General features: G+C 47.7%; 1 protein-coding gene and 1 long non-coding RNA gene across 7 annotated transcripts in view; both read right to left on the bottom strand.

The window, feature by feature from the left end:
- The window catches only part of FGFR2 (fibroblast growth factor receptor 2), an 83752-nt gene extending 81217 nt beyond the window's left edge, over window positions 1-2535 (bottom strand). For all 6 annotated transcript variants that reach the window (XM_086751826.1, XM_086751825.1, XM_086751824.1 and 3 more), the window contains exon 1: window positions 2410-2535. The gene's annotated coding sequence lies outside the window, so the exon portion shown is untranslated. The remainder of the gene's footprint in view (window positions 1-2409) is intronic.
- A 5361-nt stretch (window positions 2536-7896) lies between these two features.
- LOC147600131 (uncharacterized) lies at window positions 7897-17398 on the bottom strand. The gene is made up of 3 exons (XR_015259035.1): window positions 17303-17398; window positions 9770-9902; window positions 7897-8005 (listed from the first exon to the last, which is right to left on the bottom strand). It is a non-coding gene; the product is annotated as an uncharacterized LOC147600131 (long non-coding RNA).
- Window positions 17399-18302: the final 904 nt, after the last annotated feature.

Below are 18302 nucleotides of genomic sequence, written 5' to 3' on the forward strand. Positions count from 1 at the left end.
GTGACCACCCAGGTCAGCTGCCCCACTCACTGTCTGACAGCCACAGCTCCGTTTATCCAGCTGTAAAGCGAGTAGAAACACCAATTAGCAGACTGGACGTATCGCTAATTTAATTTCCACTAATCATCCTGTAAACTCCGATTAAAAGTGATGTACATATGCAAAATTTGATCATAATTTTGCAAAAAGAAAACATACCGGAATGCTAGCATTCATTCCAAACTCTCTTTTAACAGCCTTAATTCCACTCACATTTCAGCTGTTTCAGATTTTCAGGCTACATTAAACACCCCTGAAAGCACGTTGGTGGTTCCTACCCTCACCCAAAGTCCTGAAGCGCGGCATGAGTCTGCTTGACCACGCGTCCCCTCACCTGAAGACTCCTGCCACCTTCCACACCCGAACATCTGCCAGCAGAAAGAAGGGAGTCTCCATCCACAGGGCAGCAGCAAACTCAAACCCCTGGCTCGCAAAGGCGTAGCAAAGCAAAAATCAGGGCTCTGGACCCATCCATGGGGCCAAACCACTTTTCACCACCACGACAGCGAGCAGGATTCGAGGACTGCCCTTTCCCAAAAGAAGCGGTGTATGATGAAGGTGAAAGGAAACCAGATTCTTTTCATAGTTTAATCGCCACAGTCGCTGGGGGACGAGTCTCTGGAAAGACCTCCTGCGCTGGGTAATTATGTACCTCTATCTCCATGTTTGGAACACAGCCCCAGCATGCTTTTTGGCCTCCACCATTCTGGCTTCCTGACTACAATACCATAATCCCTCCTGGAGTCTCAGACTCAGTGAAAGCCACACGTAGTGTTTATTTTTCCCCTTGAAAGGGAACTCTGTCTCTCTTCTCAGCCTACACTTTGGGGAGGAGTTGTCAGCCCTCAGTGATTGATGGCTAGCCTTGCCACTCGCTCATCAAGTCAATTTTCACCTCGTCACATACCTGCCCAAATTTCTTTGCCAAACTGACAAGCATGGGAAAGCAGACTGGTTTGGGAGCCCAACCAAATTCCTCCGAGCTGTACTTCAGTTTAAGCACACTCACACACACAAACAAGTAGTACTTGTTCAGCAGTGGCATTAATTAAATTCGATGCTCAGTGTTCTTTTTAATCTATTTCCATTGTTGTTTATAAGATGTTTATCACTCCCCAGGGAGAATACAATTTGTGGAGTATGTTAACCAAATCAATACATTGCTCATTGTGTAACTCCTCAGCATCTTTCTCTAACAGGCAGGGAACAGCAAAATCTGAATGAAATGGAGATCTTCGCTCCACAAAGAAATCCCAAGCGCCCTAAAAGCCCAGCGGCTTCACCAGAAAAATCCAGGTACGTGAAGCTTTAAAGCGAACAGTAACACACACACACACAAATATATAGCCCTCTATAAATACATATACACACACACATATCTATATCTAACAAGGCTCTTCATCACAGTTCAACCTCCACGCAAATCTGAGCATCGCAGCTACCAAACATTAATTCAGGAGGACTAATGGGAACCGGCTGGCAGCTTCGCTACTTTTTCATTGTTTGAACTTCTTTCATTTCCAGGACTATCCTGTTTTTCGCAAGTATTTTGCCACTAAGAGATCAGGGAGGGGGGGAACAAAAAAAAAAAAAAAAGAAAAAAAAAGAAAAAAATCTGCATTTTAATTGACATTCCAGAGACAGAGAGAGAAGTCCAGAGGCTGCTGATTGCTGTCTATTCAGCCCAAACAGGCTTTTCAGATGAAAATGAGTAAAGGCTAGTGGAAGATTTACAGGGATTTGGTACAAAGGAGACAATGAAGTTTTAAATGTTGATAGCGTTTCACACCAAAGGCATAATGGGTCCCTGTTGGAACGGGCCGGTTCGCATTTAAATATCTATTTCCCTGCGGGTTTATTTCTCCCCGTATCCCGGAGGGGAGGGGGCAGTGATCCGAGTGCTGCCGGCCCCGAGCCCCCCGCTCCGAGCCGGGCACGGCGGGGCCGCCACCTCCCGCCCTCCGGTTCCACCGGGCTCCGGGCGGCCCCCGAACCGGGACGGGACGGGGAGGAGGGCTGCACCCCCGAGCCTGAGCCTCCCCTTCTCATCGCTGCCCGTCCTGCTGTCATCGTTGGAAACCGTCCCCAAAGACACCCGCGGTCGGGAGCGGGGAGGGGGGAGACCGGCACGGACCCAGTGGTGTTGCTCGGGCTTCCTCCTCCCAAAACGCAGAGGCGACCAAGTGACAGAAAAGACCGACCCGCAACTCCGTCGGGGAACGCAGCCCGCCGCAGCCCGCCCCGCAGGCTGCCCGAGCCCCGCACCGGCATCGCCAGGCACCAGCGAGAACCCCCCCAACCCCTCTCCACTGCCCCCCTTTTTAGGGACTGCGCCCTGCCCCCGCAGCCACCCCGGCCCGGTGTCGTTACCTGCAGCCGGAAAGCTCGGCGGCGGGAAGGGTCCCGCTTCCCCGCAGCCGGCGGGCTGAGGCGCGGTGCCCACAGCGGCTCCCCGGGACGGGGACAGCCTCCTCCTCCTCCGCGGCCGCGGTCACTCCGCGGGCAGCCCCGCCTGGCAAGCCCGCAGCGGCGCAGCGGGGCGCATCCCCCGCGGGACGCGGCTTGAGGCGGGGAAGCAGGAGGGAGGCGAGGCAGGAGCCGTCCCGTCCCGTCCCGTCCCGTCCCCTGGCTCGGCTGCCGCCTCAGAGGGGCGAGCCCGCCGTGCCCGGCGCCAGCAGCCTCCTCCCCCGGGCGGGCATCGCCGAGCAGAGAGAGCCGCGGGCCCCGCTCCGCTCCATCCAGCCGCCCTCCCCGAGCCGCCGCAGCTTTGTCAGCCCCACAACCCCCCTCGGGTGGGTGGGTGGTTTTTTTGGTTGGTGGTTTTTTTTTTTCTTTTTTTTTTTTTTTTTTTTCTTCCTCCCCCCTTCTCTCTCTCCCGGTTCCCTTCCTCCCTCCCCCGGTCACTCCCCCCTGCTGCAACCCGAGCCGTTTCCTGGCCGGCGCTGCTCGGCTCTGCCAATCGCGGAGGCCTCGACGCCGAGCTCCGGCCCCCGCCGCCCGCCCCCGGCCCCGGCCCCGGCCCCGCTGCCGCCGGAGAGTAGCGGCCGGCCGGGGACCGGTTCACCCGGTGCGGGGGGTGCTGATGGCGAACCCACGCGGGGAGGTGGCTGCTCAGAAGCAGCGTTAAGGAGAGGGGAACGGGAGTCCTGTGTGTCGTCCCCCCCCCGCGATGCGGGAAACGGGCATCCCGCAGCGGTCACGGGGCTGAAATCCCTCACGGCCGCGCTTGGGTTGCCCCACTAAAAGTTTTCCAACCGGTTAGAAAGATGGGGAGCGTGGGATGTCCCACTCGGGGCGGTTTGGTTTGGGCCTGGCCCGTGGCGGTACCCTCCACGCAGCTGGGCGATGCCGGGTGGCATCTCAGTCCTCACACAGACGCGGTACCAGCTCAACAACTTTCCCCAAAAACCTTTCCAGAAGTTCTTTTTTGGCTCAGAGGCCATCGCTGGCTTGTGGCCTGTCCCAGCTCAGGATGATTGAATAACACCCACTCAAAAAATCAGCCTCCGTTTCGGAGCCTTTCGGTGCAAAGCCTGATTTCCGCTGTCTCGTGAATTCAGCTCACAGTGTACCCTTACTAATTCTGTATGTGGTGCCCAAACAGGGAAAAAGAGTTCTGCAAACATCATTTGCCTGGACACACAGATTAAAAGCGATGCGTAACATTGGTATTCAAAATTCGGTATACCTTAGCCTGATACTTGCTTCATAAAACATTTGCTTTAGATACCATTAACTAAGAGGCTGCTAATACAGAGTCCATGCTTTGTAGAATCAGCCTGACAACAAAATCAATAAGTGGTGGTTGCCTCAAATTAAATCAGTGTTGATCAATTTAATGTTACTTTACTTAAGCATAGCCCTGCTGTGCAGTTTATATGCTGGCTGCAATATTGATCAAGGGGATTTTCAAGGACTGTGGCTGCACAGCGTAGTGCAACTCTCTATTTACATACTTCCAGCCACCGAAAACTTGAAAACAAGTTTTCTGTAGAATACGTAGTTACCTCCCAGAAAGTACTTTCCCACTGTCGCTGGCCATAATGCAGGCTTTTTGAGGGATGGCAGGCAAATTTGTAATTGATTAGAAACACAGGTTTAATTTTTTTTTTTTTTTGGTTCCTAAAGCAACAGACATCTGAATGTTCTAATTGAGAAGCTGAGATGTCACAGTCGAGATCCAATTTTCCCAGCTCCCGGCATGTCCATCGCCCATTGAAAACATTGTTAACGCATTCTCACATAAATTATTGTCCGACACAGGAAGCTGCAATACCTTTCCCCATTCATTGATATCTTTGCAGACCCTGAAAGAAAAGGAAGCATTCCACTAAAAAAAAAAATGACAAATCCGAACACCTATTTCCAATGTCTGGAAGCACTTGTCAGAATTTATTCTTTTTGGGGATGAAAAGATAGCCGTCTATCAATAGCAGCCTTTTCTCTTAAATGAGCCACATTCTCCTAAAGTGGCCCACAACAGCCCGGCTCCTCAATCTGAGAAAAGCAGAAGCATGTTTGGAATTAAAAGGGGGGGGAGGTGGGGAAGATCAATTCTGTCATCATATTTAGGCTTCAAGAGATCTCAGTGGGCCCAGGGAGCCTTTCAGAGCGGTTAGGCTGCTGAATGAGGGCATAATCTCTTTACAGTTTTTCCCTCCTCCTCTCAAAGTGGCTGGGATCTTTTCTGTGAGCCCTCCTGCACGTGAATGGGGTGGCTAATAAGCCTATTAATGAGGTTCCACAGCGGAGTGTGAATAGGTAAATAAGCCCCAATCTGTTGAGGTTCAGGAGCAAGGGCAGTAAAGCCATCATGAACTAAAGGTGACAGTTTGAACTGAAATAGGAACAACAGCTCCAGGTTTCGAGGGAAAGAAAAGACAGAACAAGGCGCACATTCAGGCTCCTTCTACCCCCTACCGAGTCCTATTTTCTTTCCCATTCTTCCTCTTTTATAAAATGTCTTGAGTAGTCACCCATTTTTTCAAAAGCTCTTGAGATGTCCTTTTTCATCCTGGCAATGATACATCAATAGGGAGGAAGGAAAATGAGGACACCAATGCTCCTTTGCACCGCAAAGTTTCAAAAGCGGGAGCGGCGCTGTCCCCCCCTCGCCTGTGGAAGCAGAGGAGGAGGAGAAAGCAAGTTAAATTGAATCTTTCAGCCCTTCCAGCTCTTTGTCACTGCTGTCAGCTGGACCCTGGTCCCCCCTCCGCCCTGGGATACAGTTAATGTTCAACAGGGACACGGTGCGAGCGAGGGGCTCCAGCTGCGGCGAAGGCACAGCTGGGCTCGGCCAAATCTCCACTGCGGAGCGGGCGGAGGTGAGGAGATGAATTTGTTTCCACTCGGCACCTCTTTCACCTGGCTGGGTGAGGTGGAGATGTGCCTGACTTCAGGCTGCCCCTGGGCTGCATCTGCAAGAGCCCCACTCTTTTAGGGATGGAGGCAGAAAGTTAAGGAGAACACAAAGAGCTTGTGTCTATGGAGGGATGAGGTGAGACAGACAACCAATGCCTTCGAGTGATGTGGGAAAAGTCACCTTAGAAAAAAACGTTACACAGAGCTGCTGAGCGCTCCTCAGTTCTAATCCTTACAGAGTCACTGACATTTCTTTTAAGTGCTGGAGACAGGGCTCCACAGAAGCCAGCTCCTCCGCGGGAGCCCAGCAAGGAGCGGGCCCCAGCGCCATCGCAGACAGATGGCGAGGGAGGCACGGGTACCGGAGGGAAGCAAATTCTCCAGTACTGGTCTGTTCTCCAGGTGTTGGACCTGCTAACCCGGCACATTTCCATCTATCTGATGAAAGTAGAAATATAATACAGAAAATTAATTAAATTTTTTAAAATAAAAATAAAACCCACACAAAGTTTTAGAGAACCATGGGGAGTGATCCTCTAGATCCTAATTCAGCCACGCACATCACCAAGGGTTTGGCTTCTCTACAAAGACAATGGGAGGCAACATTTCTTCCGTGTTATTCACGCTCTCCTGTCCAAAATTTTTGCTTGACCGTGCTAGATACTATTAAATACTTGTCCAAGATTTATTTTTTTTAAAAAGTTCTTCTGAAGCTAAGTGCCTAAAGCCAAACTCTGGCAACTGTTTACCTTGTTTCCTAAGTATTTATGGCTCCCTTTCCCGGCAGCTTTCATCTTTTTCTCTCAGGATGCCAAAGCAGCAAATCATAGGAACCCACTTCTGAAAAATTTTGTCTCAATTTTCATCTTTTCTTTTCAAAGACAGGCAAAGTTGCTCTATATATTTGTCAGTGTTGTAGGGGAAAGTCATACCGTATCCATATAAACGTGAACCCTTTCTAACATAAAAACTGCTACTGAGAGACTTCGATCACTAGTCCTCACCATGTAGTACTTCAAGATGCTGCTGAACTGAAAAATTGAGATAAGAATTTCCTTATTTCAATGCCAGTAGATACCATAATTATCCACAAAAGTGTAAAGCAAAGGGGATACCAAGTTCTTTTGCAGGAAAATGTATATAGGAAGGGGAAGGCTGCAGTTCTCAGCCCATAAAGGGATAATTTTATTGGGTATTTACCAGAAAAAAAAAAACCCTCATTTTGGTTAAGCTACAGAATGTGGCAAATTAATTACTTTTACCTGTCAAATTTTGATATCTTTCTGCATTATGGACGGCAGAATCTTCTAAGAGGCACTTCTTCAGGCACTAAGGCCAAACAGTTGGAAAAAAAAAGATATTATTTTCACTACGATCATGTCAATGTCTTGTAATGGCATTTCCAGTGTCAGCGCTCCCTCCAGACTGTTGTGCCTTGTAGCCATGTAACCTCTCTGGTACTCCTCTCATTTTCTGCCTCTCAAGGAGAAGATTAAAAAAATGTTTGTTGTTATTATGACGCTGTTGCGAGATATATTTAAACAGGAAATGTGCTGTGTTATGAGCAGGGTATTACACTGGGATACTGGACATCTGATGCTTTCTGCCCCTCTGCATCGCCTTTCCTATGCAGTCCTGGGAAAGGCACTTAATTTGTCTGTGTCCAAGCTCTCCAGCTATGAAATGAGAATAATAGACGCTTCCTGTCTCCCACCCTTTATCCAGTTCATCTATTTAGATGGTAAGCTCCTCATCTCTGACCATGTTTTTATGCATGGCTTAGAACAATAGGACGCTGATCTCAGCTGGAACCTCCAGGCACTTCCATAATGCAAATATTGAATACTAAATAATCAAAATAAAAGAAAATCCTCAATTTATTATGTATTCTCTCGTAAAGAATTTGTCACACGCAGTCCTGGCAGAGGACCTCTGGCTCTTGGGGAATAGTGTCTTTTCTCAAAGAGTGGAAAAGCAGCCTCCATTGGAGAATATCTGTTAACAGCGAGCTCCCCTGAAGCAGGCCTCAGAGAAACCATGTGAATAAACCCCTTTTCAGCGCCGAGCAGGCCGCAGCAAGACAGAGCCAGACTTATAAAAATGAGAAGACAAAGGCTGCAAAGACAATTTGTCTTTCTGTTACAGATCTTGGATATATTTGGCCCACGCACTTCTTATTTCTGGTTCCAGTCGATCGCTACACGCTGGTTTGTTTTACTGAGGCTCTGTTGTCTAACTAGGCCAACTGGTGGCTGTGGTAGCTTCCCATGCAATGTTACATCAGATGGGATTTTTCTCTGGTGACACCACAGGGTTCAGCAAGCGTGCTCTGACTTTCAGGCACAACCTCAGAGCTGAAGGTGTGAAGTCGGGCTTACACCCGGGTTCGTGTTACGGTTTAAACCCTGGATAGGGCAGAAAACAATACAGCAGGGATCTGTTCTGTTCTTTCTGGGCAGGGTCCTGTGACCCAGCCGTCCCACACCACCGCATCCCCGCAGACCTCGTCTGCTCCCCACATCCTTCGCTGCAGTGCCAAACTCCGCGACTCTAGTTCACTCTTTCAGGGGCCCAGCTGCAGACACAAACAGTCACTCTGTAGCAGCTAAAAAAAAAAAAAAGAAGAAATAAACAGCATTTTTTACTTTCCACAACCCTGGGTAATGAAGCACTAAATGCCTGTGACTGTTTCCCTGCCTCATTCTTCTCATCCCTCAAACACCTTTAAGTCAGCATTCCGCAAATAGCCCGTAGTCTTTCTTCTCTCCTCATCCTTTGCACATAATTTTACTTCTCTGTCTCCTACCATAGTTTTCACAGGCATTTGCTCCTTCCTGTGTCTCTCTCTCAGTGAAAGCCATGTCTTTTACCGGCTCCAGTCCCCACTGTAAGGTGACCTCCTCCTCCTCCACTTTGCCAGGTGATTAAGGTACCCACAATTTCACTTGAGAAACTGAATTGCCTTGGAGAGAAGCCAGTGACCTGCCCAAGAAAGCCTCCACGTAAACAGAGGTGCATCGAGGTTTAACAGCCCTCGTTTGTTAACTCTGTAGCCGCGTTCAGGAGCTGCAGTCCAAAAAATGGGATGAAAAGGTGATGGTCAGGCAGGTGAAGCCCAGACACAAATAGAGATTTGCTATTTGATACAGGCACATGGAGTTCCTTAAACAAAAGTCATAGAATCGTTTAGGTTGGAAAAGACTTTTAAGATCATAGAATCCAACCATTAACCTAACACTGCCAAGCCCACAAGTAAACCATGTCCCTAAGTGCCCCATCTACAGGTCTTTTAAATACCTCCAAGGATGGTGACTCCACCATCTCTCCAGGCAGCCCGTTCCAATGCTTGCTAAGTCTTGGGTTTTATCACAGAAAGGTTCCCTAAGTCACTGCACAGACCCAAACCATCCTCTTCCCCTGCTCACACAGACCCAGAAACACATTCATTCTTTTGTGTTTTGAAGGGAGGGCTACAGAGAAGCTCAGTTTGCATGAAATCTAGACTTGCATTACTGAATATTCATACACACAGCAATGAATATTCATATGTGCATGAATATACAGCAGTATTTCAGGGCTGCCTTTGATTTGGATGGCCAAGTTGATATCCTAAAGATACTTTCCATCTCATAAAGGATAGCAAAGGTCAAATAGGTGATTGCTGGACGAGAAAAACCCAGTAACAATCGTGCGTCTCTTCTGATGTCAACCGAGCAGAGAAACAGATACTGCTGGAGACTCCCAGGGCTGCTGAACGCCATGGGTCAGGAAATGTTTTACATTGTGGATAACAAGTAAGGAGCCCAGAAGCTTGATTACAGGGGAGACTTAGTTAAATATTCACTGGGATTCATTATGTGAAAACCACTAAAAAGGAACATGTTTCTACAGGAAGGGCAGGGCTGTTTTATTCTTGCTTCTGTTGTAAAATGCTACTGATAGCTGTGTACACCAGCTGCTGTCCTCTAGTGGGAGGAATACAGCAGGTCTGCGTGGATGTGCAGAAACGCTTTTGCTGGTTGTTATGTTAGCTAGAGGTAGGGCTTCTCTAATTTGCCAAGGAGAGCCAACAGGACTTGATTATCTGACCACCTTGCATTTACTGAGCAGGTAACATGAGCGTTTTGGGCAAAAGGAATGTAGAAAACAAGGTTTATAAAGTCTTAGAGCTGTTGCTCATTCAGTCTGAAATAATCATGAGCGCGAAGACCCAGAGCAAGCTGCACAAAAGCTTGGAGACTGAGAAAACCACGTGGCTCTCGCAGTCGATCCCTGCCATGGAAAGGTGATGGCTTGGTCCCAGATCACCCATCCCAGCCAGCATTCATTTGACCAGATGCCGGTGAAGCCAGCGCTTTGCTTCTCCCACCTTGCAGCGTGTGCTTTCCCCTTGGCTGCAAAGTGTTGAGTGAGCACCGAGTGCTCAGGGACCTCGCTCGGCGCTGTCTTCCAGCTGGCTGTGCACGACAAGATGTAGTGCTTCCTGGCCCCGACCCCCGGCTCTTTGCGAAGATCAGGTCCTAAGAGTATAAACAGAGGTAAAAAAAAAAAGACACAAAAAAAAAAAGGCAAAACATCCCAGCAGATCCCCCACGGTGCTTCCTGTGAGGAAGCGGCGTGTGCAAGAGGACAGAGGTGGCCTGCCGTACTGGCACCCATCCCTCATCACCCTGGCTGGGGATCCGCAGACCCCATCCCATGGGCGTCCCCACGGGTAGCTGCTTCGCAAGAGGTGGCCTCTTACAAGCCATCTCCTCTCCCCACCTCCCCGGGCTGGATGGGTCCCAAAATATTGCACGTCCTTTGAAAAGAGCCGTGATGATGATTGGTGACGGATGATAAATCTCCCCAAAGAAGCTTTTTAAACAGAGCTCCCATTTTCAGTGGCATATTCAGCCTCACTACATGCAAATAAGAGCAATTCAGCAATGAATCTGAAAGCAGCAAGCTTCATTTTCCCCACAGAGGACTAGAAAAGTGTAGTAAGGAGTCAGGAACTAGAGAAATGCTGAACCCGCGGTTACAGAAAGCGTTAGCACTAATAAGAGCTTTTCACGGCATGCAAAGGGTGAAACATCGTGTTGGCCAGCGAGGTAGCTCTACGGTAAAAACATACAAGGCAATTCCTCTCCTGTAAATTTTATTCCCTGAAGCCTTACATTCAGCAATCTACTTTCTGAGGGGAAAAAAAAAAAGGGAATCGGCAGTCCCACCCTGCTCCACATGTAGCAACAGGCTCCCAATTAAATTCTGGAAAACAGAGAAGCTGAAACATTTTAAACAGAAACTACTGTGATCTCCAGCGTACAACCGAGAGGCAGCGGGAGGGGGAAAGCAAACAGTGAAAAATTGAGCTAAAAGTAAAGGAGCTGCATTTGTAGTTGTGCTCAACAGGAAAAACATCATTTACAGGTAAGAAACTACGCAGTGTTTAACCCTGGCTCCACAAACAGGCAGTAGGAACTACAAGCAATTGGTCTCCTCCATGGGGCCTGGGGGTCAATGAGTCTCCTGGTTTGGGGAGATGCAGAAGAAGGGCCGAAAGGGAAAAGAAACTGAAGGAGGGAAGGAAGGGGCTGGTATACCAGTACACCTCAGTGTAAAAATTTTTTTTCCTTATATCAAACCTGAATCTACCTCCCTCTATTTTAAAACCATTACCCCTCGTCCTACCACAACAGGCCCTGCTGAACAGTCTCTCCCCATCTTTCCTGTAGCCCCCTTTAGGCACTGGAAGGCTGCTATCAGGTCTCCCTGGAGCCTCCTCTTCTCCAGGCTGAACAGCCTCTCACCCTGTCCTCACAGGAGAGGTGCTCCAGCCCTCTGATCATCTTTGTGACCTCCTCTGGACTCCCTCCAACTGGTCCATGTCCTTCTGATGTTGGGGGCTCCAGAGCTGGACACAGTACTCCAGGTGGGGTCTTGCGAGAGCAGACCAGAGGGGCAGAATCCCCTCCCTCAACCTGCTGGTCACCCTTCTTCTGATGCAGCCCAGGATGCGGTTGGCTTTCTGGGCTGCGAGTGCACATTGCCAGCTCATGTCCAGCTTTCCATCCACCAGCTCCAGGAACTGGTAAGGCCAACAGTGTGCTACTTGCTGGAGAAAAGGCAGCAGCCTCCAGGCACTGCAGACCTCTGCTCCTGGGGAGGCTGGGCTGCCTCTCGCTGCCAGGTCGGGTGGTCTGCTGGGGTGGGAGGTGAACTGCATCAACAGAGCAGTGAGGAGAAGCAGTTTGCAGCTGTTTGCGTGATACGTGTCTTGCGAATAAATAAACCTCATCTCCAGCACTGCTGCTCTCTAAATATCTATAGAGACGTGCTTTCCCTCAAAACATTCAGAAAATAAACAGAAAGAGGGCTGCTCAACGGAACCCTCCTCTAGCCAAAACCCAACGCTGTAAAAGTGTCACCTTTCAGCAGAGTCAAAAGTCTCCTCAGCCCCCCAAATTTTTCTTCTTGAGGAATGCTCTGTCTCCATTTTCTGATGCAGAAACACCCCAGGGCTCACAGGTTAGAGGGGTTCCAAAACCTGATGTACATTTTTCCACATATACTGGGAGGCAGAAGGAGGTAAAGAATAGTTAAACGTAGCACGATTGAAAATTAGCTCGAAATGCCGCAAGCTGCAATTCAGATGGATTACGAGATAACCTCAGTAGTCTCAAGAATGTAACAAGAACAGCCTTAAATCAACATAAATACTTGCTCAGCTATTTTCATCTCAGGATTAATGTCAGACCTTTTTTTTTTTCTGTCCCGTGGCAGTAAAACCATTTTCCAGCATTTTTTAGGGAAGGCATTTGTGGTTACCAGGAAAGGGGGTGGGACTGGTGATGGCTGTAGGACCCTGAGGGCAGGAGCAGGGGGAGTGTGGGGTCCAGACACCCTCTGCAGAGCAGGAGCGGAGCTGGGCAGGGAAGGGTTGATGCCAGTGGGTGCACCTGGGCGGCCACGGTTCTCCAAAACACCAGGATTTGCCGGAGTTTGGTGGGGAGCCAGCCAGATGACCTCTGCCACCTGCCCTTTGTTTCTGCCTGCTCGGTTGTACCAAAAGGCAGCTATGACCATTTTTAGTGCTTTCCTGAAGATTTTTTTTTTTTTGACCGTCTCATGGTCCATGCCCACAAGACACCATGATGTGTCCCACACCACATTCCCGCTCACGTTCAGCCGCACCTCAGGCCAAGTGACAACCTCAGGATGCAGCCTATTATTCTGGGGTGAATTCAGGAGATTTATTGATACTCAGAAAAAAAAAAAAAAAGTCCCTAGAGAGGCACCTGTGGCCTCTAGGATAAATTTCTCCTTTACGGTCGCCCGTAAGCTGCCCGGGAGACACACCCTCGTTTGCCAGAGTGCAGATAAGCTCCCAAGGACTTCAAAGGGCTTGCTGAACCAGACCGCAATGAATTTCTGCAGAAACATAATGCACAGCATGTGTCTGAGAGGACGGAGAAGAGCTGGGGTGGTTTAGATTAGATAGCATTATTTGGCTTTTGAGGGGCTGGAGGAAGTGAAGGACACAGAATTGTCTTTTCAAGTGTAATATTTGACTTCAATTCACCCACACTGCAGAAGTGCTTGCAGATAAGCAATGGAAATTATTTCTGCATCAGGGTGAGGGCTGGGTATCGCTTTCGTAGAGCTAATCTCCCCGAGATCGGTTTTCCATTGAGCTTATCGTTGTGCCGGGGGAAGGCTCGGTTGTACACGCTTGGCGATGCCTGGTCCCATCGACGTATAGTTGAGTGGAGCCTACTGCTAGGGAGCACCTGAGGGCCACATCTCCCTTTATTCGTACAGTATCGCCGTTAACAGCGATGGCACTGATGCGCTGGCAGGTTGTGCGTGATGAGGTCTTCGTCACAGGGGAACCCACGTCCCCAGAGGGTCCCCACGTCCCCAGAGGTCTCACACCTGACACCCCCAGTGCCACCTGATGCCCATCCTTCCCATGCCAGCACCCCCTGCTAGTTAAAACACAGGTGTTTTACAACCTGCTGGACTAAAACCTGAAATAGGAAATCCTTTCATCAGAAGAGCAGCAGAAAGAAGAAATATTTGTATGCTAATGACACTTTCAGTCAATGTTAATGCATACAGAAAAAAAAAAAACCTTCAGTTGATCTAGAATCCTCTTTACGACTGGGGAAAAATGGTGCTACCTCTGTTGCTATCTGTGCTGGGGACACTGTAAACTCATTTGAGATGGGGCAGTCTCTTACACAGCGTTTGCAGTTGGCAATACCATCTAACATGTCAACGCTTAAGGTTTCTGGCCACTGCGTGTGTGCCTCGTCTACTAGAAGGTTAGTGATGGTCTTTCTTCATTGTTTGGTTCCAGCTCTGCTCTGTGAAGGAGTGCAAATACACAGGCTTTACATATTTGTCTGGAGCTTGTGGTGTGCTCTCTTTCTGTTAACAAGATATTTGTTTTTTCTGTTTGAAGTCAATAAAATCTTTCAAGATATAAACATAAGGATGAGTTTCTTCCTCTGGTGGAAAGTACACCCAAAGAGCCAGCCTATATTCAGTTTCTCCTTAGGTGAATATTCCCCTTTTGATATCAAGATTTGTTTTCCTTGAAGAAATGTGCCAGACCACACCACCAATGTGAAAAATCGCTGTGAATTTGTCAGCAGAAACATTTGCTCTAGAGTAAGTACGAGCTTGAAGAGCAAAGCCAGAGTCAAGGCGAGGACACTGAAGATTAACTGTTTGTTCCATTAAATAATTTACTGGCCGAACAGCATGAAGCATTTTAAAATGCAGTGTGTGCCTCAGGCCAATAAAGAAACATCTGCCCAGCAAAGATTACCTACACGGAGTTCTCAATTGCTTGCTTTGAAATTCCTCATATAAATCTCACCGCCTGGCCTGTCTAGAGGGTATTCTTCCCAACTTAGCACATCGTCTCCTGGCAAGCTGCAACCTTCAAATGCCACCCTGCACATCTCTGCTGCTGAAAGCCACGGAGGCAGAACAACAGAGGAACTTTCCCAGCTGCCAGCCCTGAGCACCAACCAGGGATCACAGTAAGGGAAACTTCTGTAAGGAAAAATCTTCCGTCTGTTTATTTTCAGTAAACACAGGGAGAGAAACATAAGCACTTTTCCCCAAGACACTTTTCAGTAAAGTGTCTTTTTTTTCCCTTTAAAACTGAAAATACTTGACAGTAAATGTTTTTTCCCCAGTGTGTCGTCTTTGAAATGAAAGCATGAATTTTTCTGTTCCTTTCAATAGCTACCAGGCAATAAACTCAAAAAAGTAATAAAAATTTGTGAAGATGCATTATACACAATGAAGAATAATTTAGCATTGGCAAAAGGATGGGTCCTGGCTTTAACGTGATAACAAATCAAAGAATAATTTTCTAGTATTTTATCCCTTGGCCATTAACTGCTTTTCACAAGACCCTGACATGAAGTAATGTGGTTCTCCTCCAGCCCTGCTCTGTTCACTTTTAACAAGTTAAAGTAACCGGTGACATTTATTAGAATGATTTCCCAGAGCACAGGAGAGGGAGTCTGATGGATGTAGAGCTGCAGGGACACGGTCTGAGGGCTAACCAGACCAGCTGACCGAATACATTTAAATGTAAAATCAAGGGACATACTGAAATCACTGCACTGATTTCCCCAAAAAGCACTTTCTTTTTTACCTATTAATTCCAGAGTATTAAGAGAAGGCTCCTTATTCACATACAACACAATTAAGCTTGGCATTCCCTGTGTACACTCATTCACCACTATCGTTAGAGACAGAGAAAAGTGAAGTAGACCCCATAAATAGGCCTGCCTTTTCCTTTCTCTTCACGGTTCTTGTATAGAAACAGCTGAAGTAACCACAAGATCATCATTACCGGATTAATCTAATGATCTATACAATGCTGAAAGACGATGTAACGTACTCTCGGATTCCACAGGCTGCTTCTATGGGATCGTATCAAACAGATCCTCTTCTTACTTGCCTTTTTCTTCCTTCTCACTAAAAACCTGTTACTAACTGTTCAGCACAGGCATGGTAACAGCCTTGTTAGCTCCTGCCAGCCAAGGTATTCTCAGTGGTGTAGTAAACATTTCCATGCCCATACTCGTCCCAGCTCCTCTGCAGGGGATCATGGATTGGGAGGCCGCTTGGGCAGGTAGCAGTGGTTTGGATGTCGCTGCGTTGCAGCTACGGCTCCTCTGCAAGGAAGAAGGATGGGAAAGGGAAGCAAAACTGTTCCCTGCTCTGGGCAGGGAGGTCCGCGCCCTGCCAGACACAGGGGCTTTTGTAAACCTCCCCTCTGCGCAGCAGTATGCCAAAGGAAGAGTAGAAAAATATACTTAATAGCTCAAAGTCACTACCACCACTTTATTTTGCATTCCTTAAATATTTAAGCACATGGATTGTTTTTGCAGGAAAATGAGTAGAAAGAGGGCTGCTGTACTGTGCAGTTCATTACCTGGCCTGGGGTGTTTCCTGGTGAATTTTCCCTTAGCGCCGGTATTCCAACAGGCAGGCAGTAACCCATTCCCCAGCACAAGAAAAGAGATCAAGAAGCTCTACAAAGCTGATTCATTTTAAGTCAGGCACATTTGATGTCAGTGAGAAATTATTGGAGGACGATATAAAAAAGCAAGAATACATCACATAAGAAACAATTCAGAAAATGGGGGGAAAGTCACAATAAATGACATTTCTTCATGCAGGGGAGGCAGAGTTAAGATTGAGAACAGGAGGGTAAGCAATGCTTTAACACAGCATTCAAAACATTTTATTTCACCCAAGTGGAGACTTGCAGGGTCTGGTCTGAACTCCTGCATCGCCTGGGTCAGAGACTTGCTCCCGGTACCTCCAGCATCAAGACCATAACTTCTGGTTGAACCAGAATGTTTAGAAAAAAAACCAACAAAAAACCTCATCTTAATTTAAGTTTTCAAAGAGAGAATTCATCATGTCCCTAGGCAAATTGTTTCAGATATTAAATTCTCCAGTGGCCAAGAATGCACACCTTATTACTGGTCTGAATTCTTCAGCTTCAGCTTTCAGCCACAGAACCTCATTATAACTTTGCTTCATTAAAGAGCCCTTTCCCTACACCAGTACCCTTGCACTAATGGTTTGTCCACACGGAGAAGCGTCAGGTGACGCACATACTGCTGGAGAGAGCTCGCATGGAGTAGCCGGTTTAAGTTTATTATACAGGAATTTCTTCAGCAACCGCAATTAAGGTTGGTTATCCAATATTTTATTTAGATCAATTTAACATTTAGAAGAAAATAAAGCATGGTCAATGCGACAGCAGGGACACCACATCCCAGGTTTGCTGGTGTCTCCAGGCAGGAAAGATCCCTCAGAGCCCAAAGTCTAGGAGCTTGTCCCACCACCAAGTGCTCCTTGTTCAGCCCCTGTTCTTAGAGGTTACCCTCACACGGTGTGACCCTATGGCTACACAGCCAAAGCACTACTGTGACAATTTTATTTTTCAACTAAATACCCCGAGAGGCTAGAGGAGAGAGCTGTTTTGCAGCAGATAGATAGGTTGTAGAAGCAGATGCAAAGTAGCGCCAATAGCAGCTCCTCTTGGGATGAAGTTGTGTCTCAGCAGCTCCTCACAGCTCATGGGTATGCACACTCCTCCATCCCATCTCCCATGGTACAAGAGACTACATTGCATCAAACATCATTAAAGTGCAATATTGACGCAAAACTGGAGCACACCAGCGCAGCGTGCAGAGGGCTGAGGCTGCTGTTGTCACCACAAGCCCAAAGTGCGAGAAGCCGTAGCCGTGCGCAGTCACAAATCAGCAGGAAAGTGTACTGCAAGCAGGCTGCTTCTGCGACCATCTACGCTTCGCAGTGCAGGGAATGTTTATTGTGTTTGGCACAGAAAATTTGAAAATAAACAATACAGTACCTGATCGTTATTTTCCATTCAGCTTTGGAAGGCCAAAGCAAGGAAAGGCGAAGGGGGAGGCGAAGCGTCGTTCCAATAGGTGTGTCTCCGTGTCTGCGGCGTGTTCCAGCTTGACAGTTCTCCCCATGGCGTGGGCAGCGTTCATGCAAAGAGACTGACTTGTAACTCCAAGCAATAGCACAGCGCAAAGTTAACTCGCTGCGTGCCTTATGACAAACAGGACGGGGTGAAATAATGACCAGCACAACAGTAGGGCTGCACTCCTACTCCTTCTTCAGGTTGTGACGCTCAGATGTCCTGCAGTGTGCTGTGATTCATGGACATTTGAGAGCTGTTCACTTTGCTGGGCAAAGAAGGACAAAGGTGGAAAAGTAAACATGGAGATTTGGGAATGGCCAGATCTCTGGTTTTCTGCACGGGAACAGTTTGGAGGCGATGATCTCCACTGTGGTCAATAATGGTTGCGTTTGCTGGGGTACAGAGTGTAGTGGCATCCTCAGAGGAAAGCTCTGCTCCAAAGTAGGGGAAGCTCCTCTGTGCAGATGCCACATTTTCAAGAAAGAAAAAAAATAAAAAAAAATAAAATAAAAATTGTGTGATGCCGTTCCATCATAGACAGCAAGCCTGTGTTTTAATCAAGGCAATGATGCACTGGAGGGCTCTTGGTAATAAACATCCCATTACCTATGGTTCTTATAAAACCAACATTTTTGTGAAAGAAGCCATTTATTTTCACACTCAACTCTTCACTAAGGCTGATAACAAAAAAAAAAAAAAAAAAAGAAAAAAAAAGTGCTTTGGCTCAGAGACAGCTCCAGTTTTGAGAGTTCTGCATTTTCTGATCAGCTTTATTTTTAAAAGATTCATTTCTTGGCCTTGCTCTGCAGAGCAAGAGACCGTTTCTTGCATGTCAAAGGCTGGAAGATGCTTACAGCGTATTTCAGCCACCTCAGGAGACTGTAAAATGCAGTAGCATTGCAGAGCTTCGCTTACCTGAGTC

This window comes from Chlamydotis macqueenii, chromosome 7 (assembly GCF_036417535.1).
Source record: "Chlamydotis macqueenii isolate bChlMac1 chromosome 7, bChlMac1.mat, whole genome shotgun sequence".
In the NCBI taxonomy this organism is placed as follows: domain Eukaryota; kingdom Metazoa; phylum Chordata; class Aves; order Otidiformes; family Otididae; genus Chlamydotis; species Chlamydotis macqueenii.